The sequence below is a fragment of the Macaca fascicularis genome, chromosome 2, assembly GCF_037993035.2.
Source record: "Macaca fascicularis isolate 582-1 chromosome 2, T2T-MFA8v1.1".
NCBI lineage: Eukaryota > Metazoa > Chordata > Mammalia > Primates > Cercopithecidae > Macaca > Macaca fascicularis.
Genome location: NC_088376.1, coordinates 2,701,899 through 2,716,697, shown reverse-complemented (window position 1 = coordinate 2,716,697; position 14,799 = coordinate 2,701,899). Strand labels below are relative to the sequence as shown.

The 14,799-nt window shown below is 38.9% G+C and overlaps 1 protein-coding gene across 40 annotated transcripts in view; it reads left to right on the top strand.

The window, feature by feature from the left end:
• The window catches only part of DLG1 (discs large MAGUK scaffold protein 1), a 280,046-nt gene that overhangs the window by 42,824 nt on the left and 222,423 nt on the right, over positions 1 to 14,799 (top strand). The window lies entirely within an intron of this gene.

The window sequence follows — 14,799 nt, the reverse complement described above, 5'->3', positions numbered from 1 at the left end:
CATATCATTGAATGTTTTCCTATAGCTTTTATAATGACTTCTTGATTTGAATATTTAATCAGTTAACATTTGGATTATTTATATTTTTTTCCTCTTAAAATGATATGCTGGATGCTTAATCTCTAGGTATAACCATGATTCTTTAGGTGAGGAATCTCTAATATTAAAGATTTAAAAATTTCTAATATTTTGATAAATACTGTGAAAATTTCCACAAGTTAATCACCTTCAGACTATTTTTCCAGTTAAAATATCTTACTTTATATAAAATATATATATATTTTTTTATATTTATATATATATATTTTTATATATATATATTTTATATATATATATATTTTAGACGGAGTCTTGCTCTGTCACCCAGGCTGGAGTGCAGTGGCGCGATCTCGGCTCACTGCAAGCTCCGCCTTCTGGGTTCATGCCATTCTCCTGCCTCAGCCTCCCGAGTAGCTGGGACTATAGGTGCCCACCACTGCGTCTGGCTAATTTTTTGTATTTTTAGTAGAGACAGGGTTTCACCATGTTAGCCAGGATAGTCTGGATCTCCCGATCTCGTGATTCACCCGCCTCGGCCTCCCAAAGTGCTGGAATTACAGGCGTGAGCCCCTGTGCCCAGCCTAAATATATTTTAATTAAATTGTCTCTCTATTTCTGTTTAGAAAGGGCTTATTATAGCTCCTAGTCTCATCCACAGTGATGGGGTTTCTTTGAAATTTCCATAGTATATTGTTTTATTATTTTTTTTGTCTTGTGACTGAATCTTGCTCTGTCGCCCAGGCTGGAGTGCAATGGTGTGATCTCAGCTTAGTGCAACCTCCGCCTCCCGGGTTCAAGCGATTCTCCTGCCTCAGCCTCCTGAGTAGCTGGTATTACAGGCATCCGCCACCATGCCCCACTCATTTTTGTATTATTGGTAGAGACTGGGTTTCACTCTGTTGGCCAGGCTGGTCTTGAACTCCTGACCTCAGGTGATCTGCCCACCTTGGCCTGCCACAGTGTTGGGAATACAGGTGTGAGCCACTGCGCCTGGCCTGTTGTTTGAATTCTAACTATTGTACCTTTTTCTTAATTTTTATTATCCTGTCAATATTCATCTGGTGTTCACCTCACTGGGGACCTGCTGAGTTGAAATATTAGGGGTTGCTTTCAAGTGCTACCCTGTTTTTTGCTCACCCTTGTGCAGTCAGACAGAGGATAACTGAGGCTTTCATTTTTCCATAGTTTGTCACTCACTTTTTAAATTCCCCGTATTGTGATTTCTGTGGCATTCACTCAACTGAAGTTGTTCCACTTAGAATGAGCAGAATAAAGAATAATAGGCAAAAGCTCAGGCTCTGGAGATTGTCGAGGTTCTCGTCCCAATACTTGCTTGGGACTAGTTGCTTCTTATTTCAAAACTAATAATAAAAGTAGATTATAGAGCTGTGCTAATTCCTGGTCTTCTGAGACAGTTCCCTGAAACTTTGGTTGATGAAAGTTTATGACTAATAGCTATGCTACTTATTTTGGTGATTAGACAGATTGCTTAATATTCCTTCTAGGCTTCAGTTTCTTCATCTGTAACGTGGGGGAAAATAATGGTATCTATATAAGCGTTGTTAAAGATTACTTGAGCTAATAATGCCTGTCAAGTATGTGAAACGATGACCAACACATAGTAAGGCTTCACTAATTGTTAGCAGATCTTTTTAATAATTTTTATTAAATAGTAAAATACAGCTTCCTGGCTGTACGGAACAGTCTTTTCTGAATGTCTTACTCTTTTCTCTCTTTTAGAGTTCTTTTTCTTTGCCTCTTATGACTAGTGTTATAGTTTTCTTTATTAGAGGTGTGGGTGGTTTTACGTTCAAGTGTTTCATTAAGGCAAGCTGGAGATAGGAATAAAAGGATTATGAAAGAGGTGGAGCTTGAAAGATGCTTTTACCCACACCTGTTTCTGCTTTATCAACCTCTTTTTGCTGCCTTTATTTTAGATTTTAGAGTGATGCTTTGCCTTGTGTTCTGAAACAGTTCCCTGAATCTGTAGTTGCCGAAAGTTCATGATTCTTTTGGTGATTCTTTATATGGGTAAAGAAAATATATGCCCATATGTGGGGGTGTTTGTCATTCCAGCTGGTGCCCAGCAAATAATTGTTTTAACTCTATAACTGATAGAATTTTAGGGATTAAGTCACCAGAGAACTGTTGAATTGTTTTGGTTTATCAGTTTGGGAATTATGAATACAAAATTTGACTCTTTTGGGTAAAACAGCTATCTTTTATTTAAATATTCATATTTATATTAGGGCAATTTTACTTGTAGGTTGTATTAAAATTGTATGTTAGAAGCTTTGAAAGGAGTATTAAGTATTTTAAAAGAAAGTCTCAGTGCAGATATTTCAGGTTTTTTAGATTTTTTTAAGACTTCAAAATTTTTAAGTTTAATTTTAATAGTGAATAGAAATGCTGCCCTCTACTGTTGGCTGATTGTTTGGCTGCCATGTAAAAATGTTCAGTAACCTGTAATAGAATTTTTTAGTGTATATCATATTAACTACGTTGCAGTATAATTGTGTAAACAGTTTTCCTTATAATTGAGTTATTAAGTTATAATCAAGTGTTTCCTAATAGTGCTAACTACTATTAAATATATTCATCGCCATTTTGGCTTTTAGAAAAACTTGAGTCCTGGAGAAACTTTCGTTTAGTCTTAGCTCCTCATTTTAGATGGTGAGGTTTTAGTACTTCCTAGATTGATCCCTTGTGGTTATGTGACTCAAAGTTTGTCTTGATAGCTTATAACCAAACTGTAGGTAAAGATACATTTTTCTAAAATAATTATTTTTAGTTTATGCTATGTAAAGTGTCTGAAATTTTGAAACTTATGTTTTACATGCAAAAAAAATTGGAATTTAAATCACTTAAAAGTCTTTGCATGTTTATTAAAATGAGGCACTGCTTTTTTTTTTTTTTTGGAGACGGAGTTTTGCTCTTGTTGCCCAGGCTGGAGTACAATGGCACGATCTCAGCTCACTGCAACCTCCATCTCCCAGGTTCAAGCGAATCTCCTGCCTCAGCCTCCCTAGTAGCTGGGATTACAGGCATGTGCCACCATGCCCGGCTAATTTTGTATTTTTAGTAGAGACAGGGTTTCTCCATGTTGGTCAGGCTGGTCTCAAACTCCCGACCTCAGGTGAGCCGCCCGCCTCCGCCTCCCAAAGTGCTGGGATTACAGACATGAACCACTATGCCCGGTGAGGCACTGCTTTAAACAGTGGTACTGTTTTAAATTTTAACCTCTGATTCATGTTTTTCGCTGTGAGTGGAGGGATTAGAAGAGATGATTTAAAGATTCCTTTTAGCTTTGCTTTGCTGAGTGCCTACTCTATATGAAGTACTGTAGAAGATGAACACGGAAAACAAAGACTGTTGTAGTTCTTCTTTAGATCAGGGGTTGTCAAACCATGGCCAGTGGGGCCAGACTGGGCCACACTCACTCATTTACTTACCTTGTATGGCTGCTTTAGTGCTACAGTGGCAGAATCGGGGAGTTGCAGCAGTGACCATGTGGCCTGCAAAGCTGAAAATACTTACTCTTTAGCCTTTTACAATGTTTGGATCTACCCTAAATGAACTTCTGATCTAGTGCAGAGGATATATCTAAAAAGAATCATTTTCAACAGTGTTTATAGGACACATAAACAGAATGCCAAATAAAGCTAGCATGTAACTAAAGAAAATATGCTTTCTTTATTAGCACCATTCTTCCTGTTCAGTAGTATCTTAACATCTAATAATTCCCAAAGATTCTTGTTTACTGGCCATTTGCAGATATTGTACCTCACAACTGGTTATTTTCATCATCATCATTTTTTCTGTGTGAAGTGCACAAATCTAAGTATGTAGCTTGATGCCTTTTTATAACTGTAATCACTGTCCATATAAAGACACAAAACATTTCCAGGACTCCAGAAAGACTCCCATTAGCTCTTTCCAAGACAGTCCACCCTCCGCAGAGATAATCTTTTTTTTTTTAAACTCACATCACTGTAGATTAGGTTTGAACTTCATATAAATGTGATCATTCAGTGTATATGATTAACTGTGGCTTCTTTTACTCAGCATCTGTGTTACTGTGCCTGCTGGTAGCTTGTTCCTTTTTATTGCTGTGTAATATTCCATTGTGGGAATTTGAATTATTTCTACTTTTTGGTTGTTATGAAGAAAGCTGCGTAAAACATTTTGTACAAATCCTTTTGTGTACATATCCACTAATTTCTCTCAAATATATACCTGGGAGGTAGGATTTTTAATTCGTATTGTAGAGCCCTTACCAGAAAGTTTTTGTTTAATAGGACAAAGTGGGAGGCAGGAATCAATGACATACTTTCAGTTTATAAGTTCACCTAGTCCTCTGCTTCATTACAAAATGGTGACTTTACATTTCTTCCTAAGCACTGTGATTAAGGCAACCTACGTTTTGACTAAATCAAACAGGTTTTGTTTCCTATGCCACCTCTTATTGATGTTGGTGTCTAGAGGTCTTTGCTAAGAATTCTGATAAGTTGAAAGTGCTGTGATCGTCTAGTAGTCTTTGCCATGGTTGAGGGATTAGAGACGTGTGGGGGAGGCATGTGACCGAAGAATGGGATCATTTTTATTTAATATATTTTAAAAATTCTTACATATGGAATATAGTGCATTTAAAATTACCTAATTGCTTGAAAAGGTCCTAGACTTTTTTTTTTTTTTTTTGTCCTGAGACGGAGTCTTGCTCTTGTCACCCAGGCTGGTATGCAGTGGTGTGATCTTGGCTCACCGCAACCTCTACCTCCTGGGTTCAAGTGATTCTCCTGCCTCAGCCTCCCGAGTTGCTGGGACTACAAGCATGTGCCACCACGACCGGCTAATTTTTTTTATTTTTTTATTTTTAGTAGAGGTGGGGTTTCACCACATTGGCCAGGCTGTCTCGAACTCCTAACCTCAGGAGGTGATCCACTAACTTCTCAAAATGCTGGGATTACAGGCGTGAGCCACTGCGCTCAGCCTTTGAATAGGGCTTAGATTTCTTAATTTCATTCATTGTATTTTTAGCTTTTAGAATGTCCTTTTGCTCTTTTTAGAGTTTCTGTTTCTCTTAAATTTTATATTGCATCTAATTTGTACGTCTTTTCCTATATATTTAAAAATTGCCATTTTAAAATTCTTTTCTGCTCTAATGGTTCTAACATCTGTGGTTCTGCTGTGTGGGTTTCCTTTTGATTGTTTTCCTCTTATTCATGTTATCCTGCTTCTTTACGTGTCTTACATTTTTTATTGTGCTCTAAATAACATATAAAAAAACCATTGAAAGCGAACCAGTGTTCTTTCCTTTTCAGGAAGCTGCAGTGAGGCTAATAAATTAGTAGTAGAATTTGTTCCGGGTGAGGTTGCTGCTTTAGTTCCTTTCACCTCGCTTCTGTTTTCAGATATCATAAGGGTCAGAGATCAGTTTTGTGTCTTTCTTAGGTTCTTTACACTAGCAGGACTTTAGGATCTATGAACTCTGAGACTGCAGACATGTTTCATTGCTTTTATAGCCCTGTTCTCAGCCTGCCGCACTGCGGTACCCTCAGTAAATGCCCCACGAAGGCAATCTAATGTGTGGGGGACAAATAACTCTCCATTTTAGGATCCTCCAGATTCTAACTTGTCATGCCAGCCCACGTCGTTAACGGCTCCACTCCCTATACCATCAAAGTTACTCAATCTGTGTCAGGTCCATTCCTTTGCCCACCAGAGTCTAGGCTTGTCAGATACACTATTTAGGTAAGTGTTTGCCTTCTTACAAAAGGCTTCTTTCTTTTGGGTTTAGATTCTTTAATTCGTGTGCAGAAATTTCCATTTCCTTTTTTTTTTTTAATTAAACCTTTTATTTTGGGTTAATTGTAGATCCACGTATGTTTGTAAAAACATAATAATGCAGAAATCACATGTGCCTTTAACCCGGTTTCCTCTACTGGTAACTCCAGCACAGTACCACTAACCAGGATACTGATGTTAATAGAGTCAAACTACAGAACATTTCCGTCACCACGAAGATCACTCCTGAGGCTTTTTTCCTGCCACACCCGCTTTCCTCTCACCCCATCCCCTTCTTAAGCAACCGCTAATCTGTTCTCTATTTCCGTTATTTTGTCATTTCAGCAATTTTATGTGAATGGAATAATAAATATATAAACTTTCAGGATTGGCTTTTTTCACTGAGCATAATTTTCCAGAGATTGCCAGGGAGTGGAATTGATGGGCTTAACATTATGATAGTCGCATGTTTGTCCATTTTCTTAAACTGAGAAATCACTTTCCAGAGTCGCTGTACAATTTTACATTTCCAACAGCAGTGCGTGAGTGATCGAGTTTCTCCACATCCTTGCCAGCATTTGGTGTTGCCTCATTTTATTTTAGTCATTGTCATCAATGGGTAGCCACATTTCCCTGATGACAAATGATGTTGGACATCTTTTCATGTGCTTATTTGCCATCTGTGTATCTTTTTTGGTGAAATGTCTCTTCGTGGTCTTTTGCCCATATTTGAATTGGGTTGTTTGTTCTTTTTACTACTGAGTTTTGAGAATTCTTTTTGTAATCTATTATAGTATAGTAGTCCTTAGTCAGATATATCATTTCCAAATATTTTCTCCCAGTATGTGTCTTGTCTTTTCATCTTTTCTTTAAGGATCTTTCATGGAACAAAACCTTTTAATTTTGATCAAGTCCAGTTTATGAAGTTAGGTGACAAATCTGATAACTCTTTGCCTAGCTCTACATTTTGAAACTTTTCTCCTATTTTTTCTGATTAAGTTCATAATCCATTTTGGGTTAGTTTTTCTTTATTGTGGTAAAATATACATAACATACAATTTATTATGGTAACCGTTTTTATGCAACTGACATGCTGCCCACTGTGCAAAGAGAACGATTTTTCTAACGATTTTTAAGTGTATAGTAAAATGGTATTAAATACATTCGTGAGATGCAGCCACTACCACTATCCATCTACAGACTCTATTCTAATCTTGCAAAACTGAAACGAGGACAACTATCCTAACCATTTTAAGTATACAGTTAAATGGTATTAAATACATTCGTGAGATGCAGCCACTACCACTATCCATTTACAGACTCTATTCATCTTGCAAAACTGAAATTCCATAGTCATCAGACAATAACTCCTCATTCCCTCATCAGACAATAATTCCTCATTCCCTCAGCCATCATTCTACTTTGTTTCTCTGATTTTAACTGCCGTAAGTACCACATATAAGTGAAGTCAGACAGGATTTGTCTTCTTGTGACTGGCTTGGTTCACTCAGCATCATGTCCTCAAGTTTCAGCCATGTTATAGTATATGTCAGAATTTCCTACCCTTTTAAAGCTGAATAATATTCTATTGTATGTCTATACCACATTTTTCATATTCATTATTTCATTAATGGACATGTGGTTTCCATATTTTAGCTATTGTGGATAATATTGCTATGAACACAGTATAATCTCTCTGAGACCCTGCTTTTAAAATCCAAAGTAAAAGCAGCAAAAGAAGAGGTTTATAAAGTAGAAAAAAAAAACGGGTAGAAGCATCTTTAAATCTCCTCCCTTTCATATTCCTTTTATTCCTACCTCCAGCTTGTCTTGATGATAGACCTGTACTTAAACCATCCACCACCTCTAATAAGGAGAGACAACTAGCACACTAGTCATAAAAGGCAAGGAACAAGAACTATAAAAGAGGGAAAAGAGAAAGAATGATTCAGAAAAGACTGTTCTGTACAGCCAGGAAGCTACGTATTTTACTGTTTCATAAAAATTATTAAAAAGAGGCTGGGCGCGGTGGCACAAGCCTGTAATCCCAGCACTTTGGGAGGCCGAGACGGGCGGATCACAAGGTCAGGAGATCGAGACCAGCCTGGCTAATACGGTGAAACCCCGTCTCTACTAAAAAATACAAAAAACTAGCCAGGTGAGGTGGCGGGCGCCTGTAGTCCCAGCTACTCGGGAGGCTGAGGCAGGAGAATGGCGTAGACCCGGGAGGCAGAGCTTGCAGTGAGCTGAGATGCGGCCACTGCACTCCAGCCTGGGCGACAGAGCGAGACTCCGTCTCAAAAAAAAAAAAAAAAAAGAAAAAAAAAATTATTAAAAAGATCTTCTGACAATTAGTGAATCTTACCATGTGCTGGTCATCGTTTCCCACACTTGAAAGGTCTATTGAGAAATGTGTGTTCAGATCATATGCCCATTTTAAATTTGCCCATTTTAAAATTTGATGTTTTTTTGCTATTAAGTTGTTTAAGCTCTTAATATGTCCTGGTTATTAATCCCTTGTCAGATGGGTAGTTTGCAAATATTTTCTCCCATTCTGTGGGTTTTCTCATTTTATTTATTGTGTTTTTTTTGCTGCACAGAAGCTTTTTAGCTTGATGTAATCCCATTTGTCTATTTTAGCTTTGGTTGCCTGTGGTTTTGAGGTCTTACCTCAAAAAATCATTCATTCATTCATTCATTATGCATGTGGATATCCAGTGTTTCCAGCACCGTTTATTAAAGAGACTGTCCTTTCCCCATTATATGTTCTTGGCATCTTTGTTGAAGATGAGTTGGCATAAATTTATACCTGGATTCTTTTTTCTGTTCTGTGTGTCTATTTTTATTCCAGTACCATGCTTATTTGGTTACTGTAGCTTTGTAGTAAATTTGAAGTCAGAGGAGCATGATGCCTCGGACTTTGTTCTTTCCCTTGGCCATTTGGGGTCTTTGGTGGTTCCATAAAATTTTTAGGATTTTTTTTTCTATTTCTGTGAAGAATGTCATTGATAATTTAATAGGCATTGCATTGAGTCTGTATTTTATTTGTTTGTTTGTTTGTTTGTTTGTTTTTGTGGAGACTGAGTTTTGCCATATTGTCCAGGCTGTAGTCAAGCAATCCACCCACCTCGGCCTCCCAAATGCTGGGGTTATAGGCATGAGCCACCGTGCCTGTCCCTGAATCTGTAGATTACTTTGTTTAGTATTGTTATTTTTACAGTATTCTTCCAGTTCATGAGCATGGAATAGCTTTCCATTTTGGGGGTCCTATTCAATTTCCTTTTTTTTGTTTGTTTTTTTGACAGAGTCTTGCTCTGTTGCCCAGGCTGGAGTGCAGTGGTGTGATCTTGGCTCGCTGCAACCTTTACCTCCCTGGTTCTCCTCCCACAGCCTCCCGAGTAGTTGAGATTACAGGCACCCGCCACTGCGCCTGGCTAATTTTTGTATTTTTAGTGAGACAGGGTTTCACTATGTTGTCCAGACTAGTCTTGATCTCCTGACTTCAAGGGATCTGCCCACCTCGGCCTCCCAGAGTGCTGGGATTACACGCATGAGTTTGTTTTCTTTAGTTAGTGTTTTATAGTTTTCCTCGTATAGGTCTTTAACTTCTTTGGTTCAGTTGATTCCCATACAGTTTATATTCTTTGGAGCTATTATAAATGTGATTGTTTTTTAAATTTTCTTTCTTTTTTTTTTTTTTTTTTTTTGAGACAGAGTCTCACTCTTTTGCCAGCGCTGGACTGCAGTGGCACAATCTCGGCTCACTGCAACGTCTGCCTCCCAGGTTCAGCCAGTTCTCCTGCCTCAGCCTCCCAAGTAGCTGGGATTACAGGCGCTTGCCATCACGCCCAGTTAATTTTTTGTATTTTTAGTAGAGCTGGGGTTTCACCATGTTGACCAGGCTGGTCTCAAACTCCTGACCTCATGATTCACCTGCCTCGGCCTCCCAAAGTGCTGGAATTACAGGCATGAACCATTGTGCCTGACGCTTTTTAAATTTCTTTTTCAGGTTGTTCACTGTTGGTATATATAATGCTATTGATTTTTCATGTTGATTTTGGATCCTGCAACTTTACTAAGCATATGTATCAGTTCTTGCCTTTTTTTTGGTGAAGTCTTTAGGTTTTTCTAGGTATCAGATCATGCCATCTGTAAACAAGGCTAATTTGACTTCTTCCTTTTCAATTTTGGTGCCCTTTATTTCTTTCTTTTACTTCATTACTCTGGCTAGGACTTCCAGTACTGTATGAAATAAAAGCAGTGAAAGTAGGCATTTTTGTCTTGATCCAGATCTTCAAGGAAAGACCTTCAATTTTTCCCCATTCAGTATGATGTTAGCTGTGGGTTACTTATATATGGCCCTTTTAATTTTGAGCTATGTTTCATCTGTAACAGTTTGTTATGGGTTTTTATCACAAAGGTATATTGAATTTTATCAAATGCTTTTTTGGCATCTATTGAAATAATCATGGTTTTTGTTTTCGGTTCTGTTAATGTGATGTATCATGTTTATTGGTTTGTGTATGTCACATCATCCTTGCATTCCTGAGATGAATCCCACTTGATTATGATGAATGATCCTTTTAATATGTTGTTGAATCTGGTTTGCTAGTACTTTGTTGAGGATTTTGCATCTTTGTTCATAATCAGTGGTATTGGCCTGTAGTTTTCTTTTTTTGTTGTGTCCGTGTCTGGTTTTGGAATCACAGTGATGCTGGCCTTGTAGAATGAGTTCCAAAACATTCAATTTTTATTTTAAAAGAGTTTGAGTAGAACTGGTAGAACTTAGTAGTGAAGCCATTAGGTCCTGGGCTTTTCTTTGGTGGGAGACTTAATTTTTTGTTTTATGTTTAAAAATTTTAATATTTAGTGGAATGGGAGACTTTATTATGGCTTCAGTCTTGTTACTTGTTATCAGCTTATTGAGGTTTTCTTCATGGTTCAATCTTGAAAGTTATTATGTATCCAAGTGTTTATCCATTTCTTCTAGTTTTTAAATTTGTTGGCATATAGTTGTTCATAATGTTCTCTAATGATTTTTTTTTTTATTTCTGTGGTCTCAGTTGTTATGTTTTCTTTTTCATTTCTGATTTTATTTATTTGAGACATCTTTTTTTAGCCTAGCTAAAAGGTAGTTGATATTATCTTTTCAAAAAACCAACTTTTTGTTTTGTTGATTATCTGTATTTTGTTTTATTCTCAATTTTATTTATTACTATGATCTTTATTATTTCTTTTCTTCTACCAATTTTAGATTTGGTTTGTTCTTTTCTGGTTCCTTCAGGTGCATTGTTATTTCTTTGAAGTCTTTCTGATTTTTTTATTTTTTGGGACAGAGTCTTGCTCTGTTGCCTAGACCAGAGTGCAGTGGAGTGATCATACCTCACTCTTGTCTTGAACTCCTGTGCACAACTGTTAGGAACAGTTTCTCTTCAAAGGGTTTCACTCTCCTTGTCCTTTGTTCTATTATATAAGTAATCTTTCCTGCCTTTAACACGCCCAGGCATGCTTCCATCCACTAAGCTTGTAGCCGACCCATGCCGCCTTACTTTAAGTTGTTAGGTACAAACAATAAACTTCCTGGTTCTTTGTCCTATTCTAAATGCTAAATCTAGTCAATCGGGATCAGTTTAGATTGTGTGGTCTGACCCCAAATAACAAGGGGAGGAAACAGAAACAGGAATGGCATTAGGAATAAAAACCCCTGCTTTCCTTTGTTCAGTGTGCTGTTGGGATCGTAACTGATGCAGGCAGCACCCTTCTGAAATTTGCCTTGCTGAGAAGTCTTTTGTTTGAGTGTTCATTTTCTTTGCCACTCTGAGCTTTCCTAACAAATTTGGGAGCTCGTCTGGGATCCCATTCTTCTCTGGGGAAAGGTCTCCAATCATCTCATGAGGCGATGTGTCCCGCTGCCTTGTTGTGGTGGTCTCGGGGGTAGAGATTGAGACCTACCCGGCGTGACGAATAAACCCAGGAAGAAAAGTCCTACAAGTAGATACCGCGGCAACCAGGTAACTCTGTGCACAGATCAAGGTTAGAAAAGCTGTGGGGGCAGTGAAGTGTTTCCTTGGTGGTCGGGATCAAAGTAAGAAAAGCCACGGGAGTGGTGAAGTATATCTTGGTCAGAACACACCAAGGTAAGAAAAGCCACAGAGACGGTAAAGTATTTCTAGTGGTCAGGTTATCTTGGAGGTTGAAAGTGCGTGAATGAGATTCAAGCACATTAAGTCTGAAGTGAGTGAGTCCAATCTGCGGTTCTGTGGTCACCTCATATGGCTTATGATGGCAGCCCTCCTATAAAGGAGTCCGAGTCAAAGGCTTATACTGAACCCGGCAATGCTAAGAGGGACCTAAAGTCCCTCTGGAGAAGCAGCCATAGAGGATGAAGCTAAAGAAGAGTGCAAGGGACCTCCAGTAGGTGGGGTTAAGCCTCTGGGGAGAGGGAAGGCAAGAAACCTCTAATATGAAGGATTGAGCCTCACACCAAACCTCCAGGATGGGGAATATCACAAGTAAGACAAGAAACAAAGTATAAAGCTAATAACATTCCCCTTAATAGTCCCTTAGGTCTCATGTTAAAATACTGGAAAGATAATGAGAGGACTAAATATAAGAGAAAGCAACAAGTGATAAAATATTGTTGTTTCATTTGGACCGAAGAACCCATCCTTGAGCCCTCAGTTTTCTGGCCAAGTGGTCAAATGAGGAGTAGATTTGTCAACTTTTAATAATGCATGTCAATGACAAGAGTCCCATCTCCCAGGAGAAAATAGATTATGCCCTGCTTTGGTGGCAGGGACCTGTCCTCCTTTACCCCCTGAAGCCTATAGGGGCAAGCCAGAAACCAGCTCCTCTGAAAGAAGTAAGGTGTCTACCCCTGAACAGCCCACTAACATCTGGGATCCACTAGACCACCTGCCTCTGCCAAATCCCCCACCCCAAGCCAGTGCACAGGAATCTCCTCACTCAGTTCCTCTCCCATATAATCCTGAATCAATGTCCTCTGCCCTCCCTAACCACACGCCTGAGTCTATGTCTCCCCCAAGAAGGCTCCAGCGTGAGATAAAACGGTGCAAAAAAGATATTCAGAACTTCCCTTTCCCCTCCACCTCTAAGGAATCAGCCCCATCTCTATTTCCCTTAAGGGAATTGCCCCTTGGAGAAGGAGGTGTCAGCTTTGTTAATGGTCCCTTAACTAGTTCAGAAGTCCAAAGTTTGAAAGAGGAACTCAAATCATTATTATTAAATGACCCTTATGGGGTAGCAGATCAAATTGATCAATTCTTAGGGCCACAGCTGTATACTGTGTGGTATATATACTGGGCTGAGTGAATGTCCATCCTGGGCATCCTCTTTTCAGGGGAAGAAAGAAGCATGATCCATAGGGCTGCTATAATATTCTGGGAACATGAACTTCCTCCTGGCCAAAACATTCCTGCAGCAGACCAAAAATTTCCAGCCCAAGACCCTCAATGGGACAATAACAATACAGGTCACCCAAGAAAAGCCTGACCCTCTTCTGTGGCCTTCTGATGAAACCTACCAGGTTGAGGAGCTAAAACACCTACTCATCACTACTCCTGTCTTAACCCTGCCATCCCTAGAAAAATCATTTCACTTTTTCGTTAATGCAAACAAGAGGGTAACTTTTGGGGTGCTTACTCAAGAACATGGGGGCCACCGACAACCTGTGGCCTTTCTTTCAAAAGTTTTAGACCCAGTAACCTGTGGGTGGCCCAAATGTATTCAGTCTATTGCAGCTACCACCTTAACTGAAGAAAGCAGGAAGCCAACTTTCAGGGGAAACTTGATGGTGAGCACACCCTATCAGGTTAGGACAATCTTAAAAAGCAGGAAGATGGCCCACCAACTCAAGAATTCTAAAGTATGAAGCTGCCTTACTAAAGAGAGATGACTTAACTAACCACTGACAATCCACTCAACCCACCAGGTTTCCTGACCGGGAACCCAAACCTAAAAGGGCCTAAGCGTAAGTGCTTACATTTAATTAATTATCACACAGAGGTCAAGCCTGATTTAAGGGAGACCCCTTTCAAAACAAGACAACACCTATTCATAGACGGCTCCTCCCAGGTAATTGAAGGAAAAAAAACGTAATGGGTATTCGGTGGTTGATGGGGAAGCTCTCGCAGAAGTTGAGTCAGAAGGACTGCCCAATAATTGGTCTGCTCAAATGTGAATTGTTTGCAGTACATCAAGCCTTAGAACACTTACAAAATCAAGAAGGAACTATTTATACTAATTCCAAGTATGCCTTTAGGGTAGCCCATACCTTTAGAAAAATTTGGACTAAGCGAGGTTTCATCAGTAGCAAGCGCCAAGACCTTGTCCATGAAGAATTAATCACCCAGGTATTGGATAACCTTCATTTGCCAAAAAAAAAAAACTATTGTCCATGTCCCAGGACATCAAAAAAATCTCTTTCAAAAGACGAGGGAATAACCTCCCAGACCAAAGAGCAAACAAACTGCCGTTTCCTCCGAAACGCCCATTTTCCACCCCTAACTCCTTGTCTTTCTCCCCCAACTTCCATTCCCATCTTCACTCCTGCTGAAAAGGAGAAATTAATAAAAATAGGAGCCAAAGAAAGCTCAGAAGGGAAATGGGTGTTACCAGACCAAAGAGAAATGCTAACCAAATCTCTCATGAGGGAGATTTTGTCTCAGCTACATCAAGAAACCCATTGGGGACCTCAGGCTGTGTGTGATGCAGTTCTTAAAGTCTATGGATGTATAGGAATTTATACTCTAGCAAAACAGGTTACAGATAATTGTCTAATATGTAAGAAAACTAATAAGCAAACCCTAAGAAAACCATCTCTTGGAGGAAGAAACGAAGATTAAGACCATTTCTAAGTATCCAAATTGATTATACCAAAATGCCCCCAATAGGCCACCTAAAGTATCTGCTGGTGATAGTAGATCACCTTACTCAATGGGTAAATGCGATTTCTTT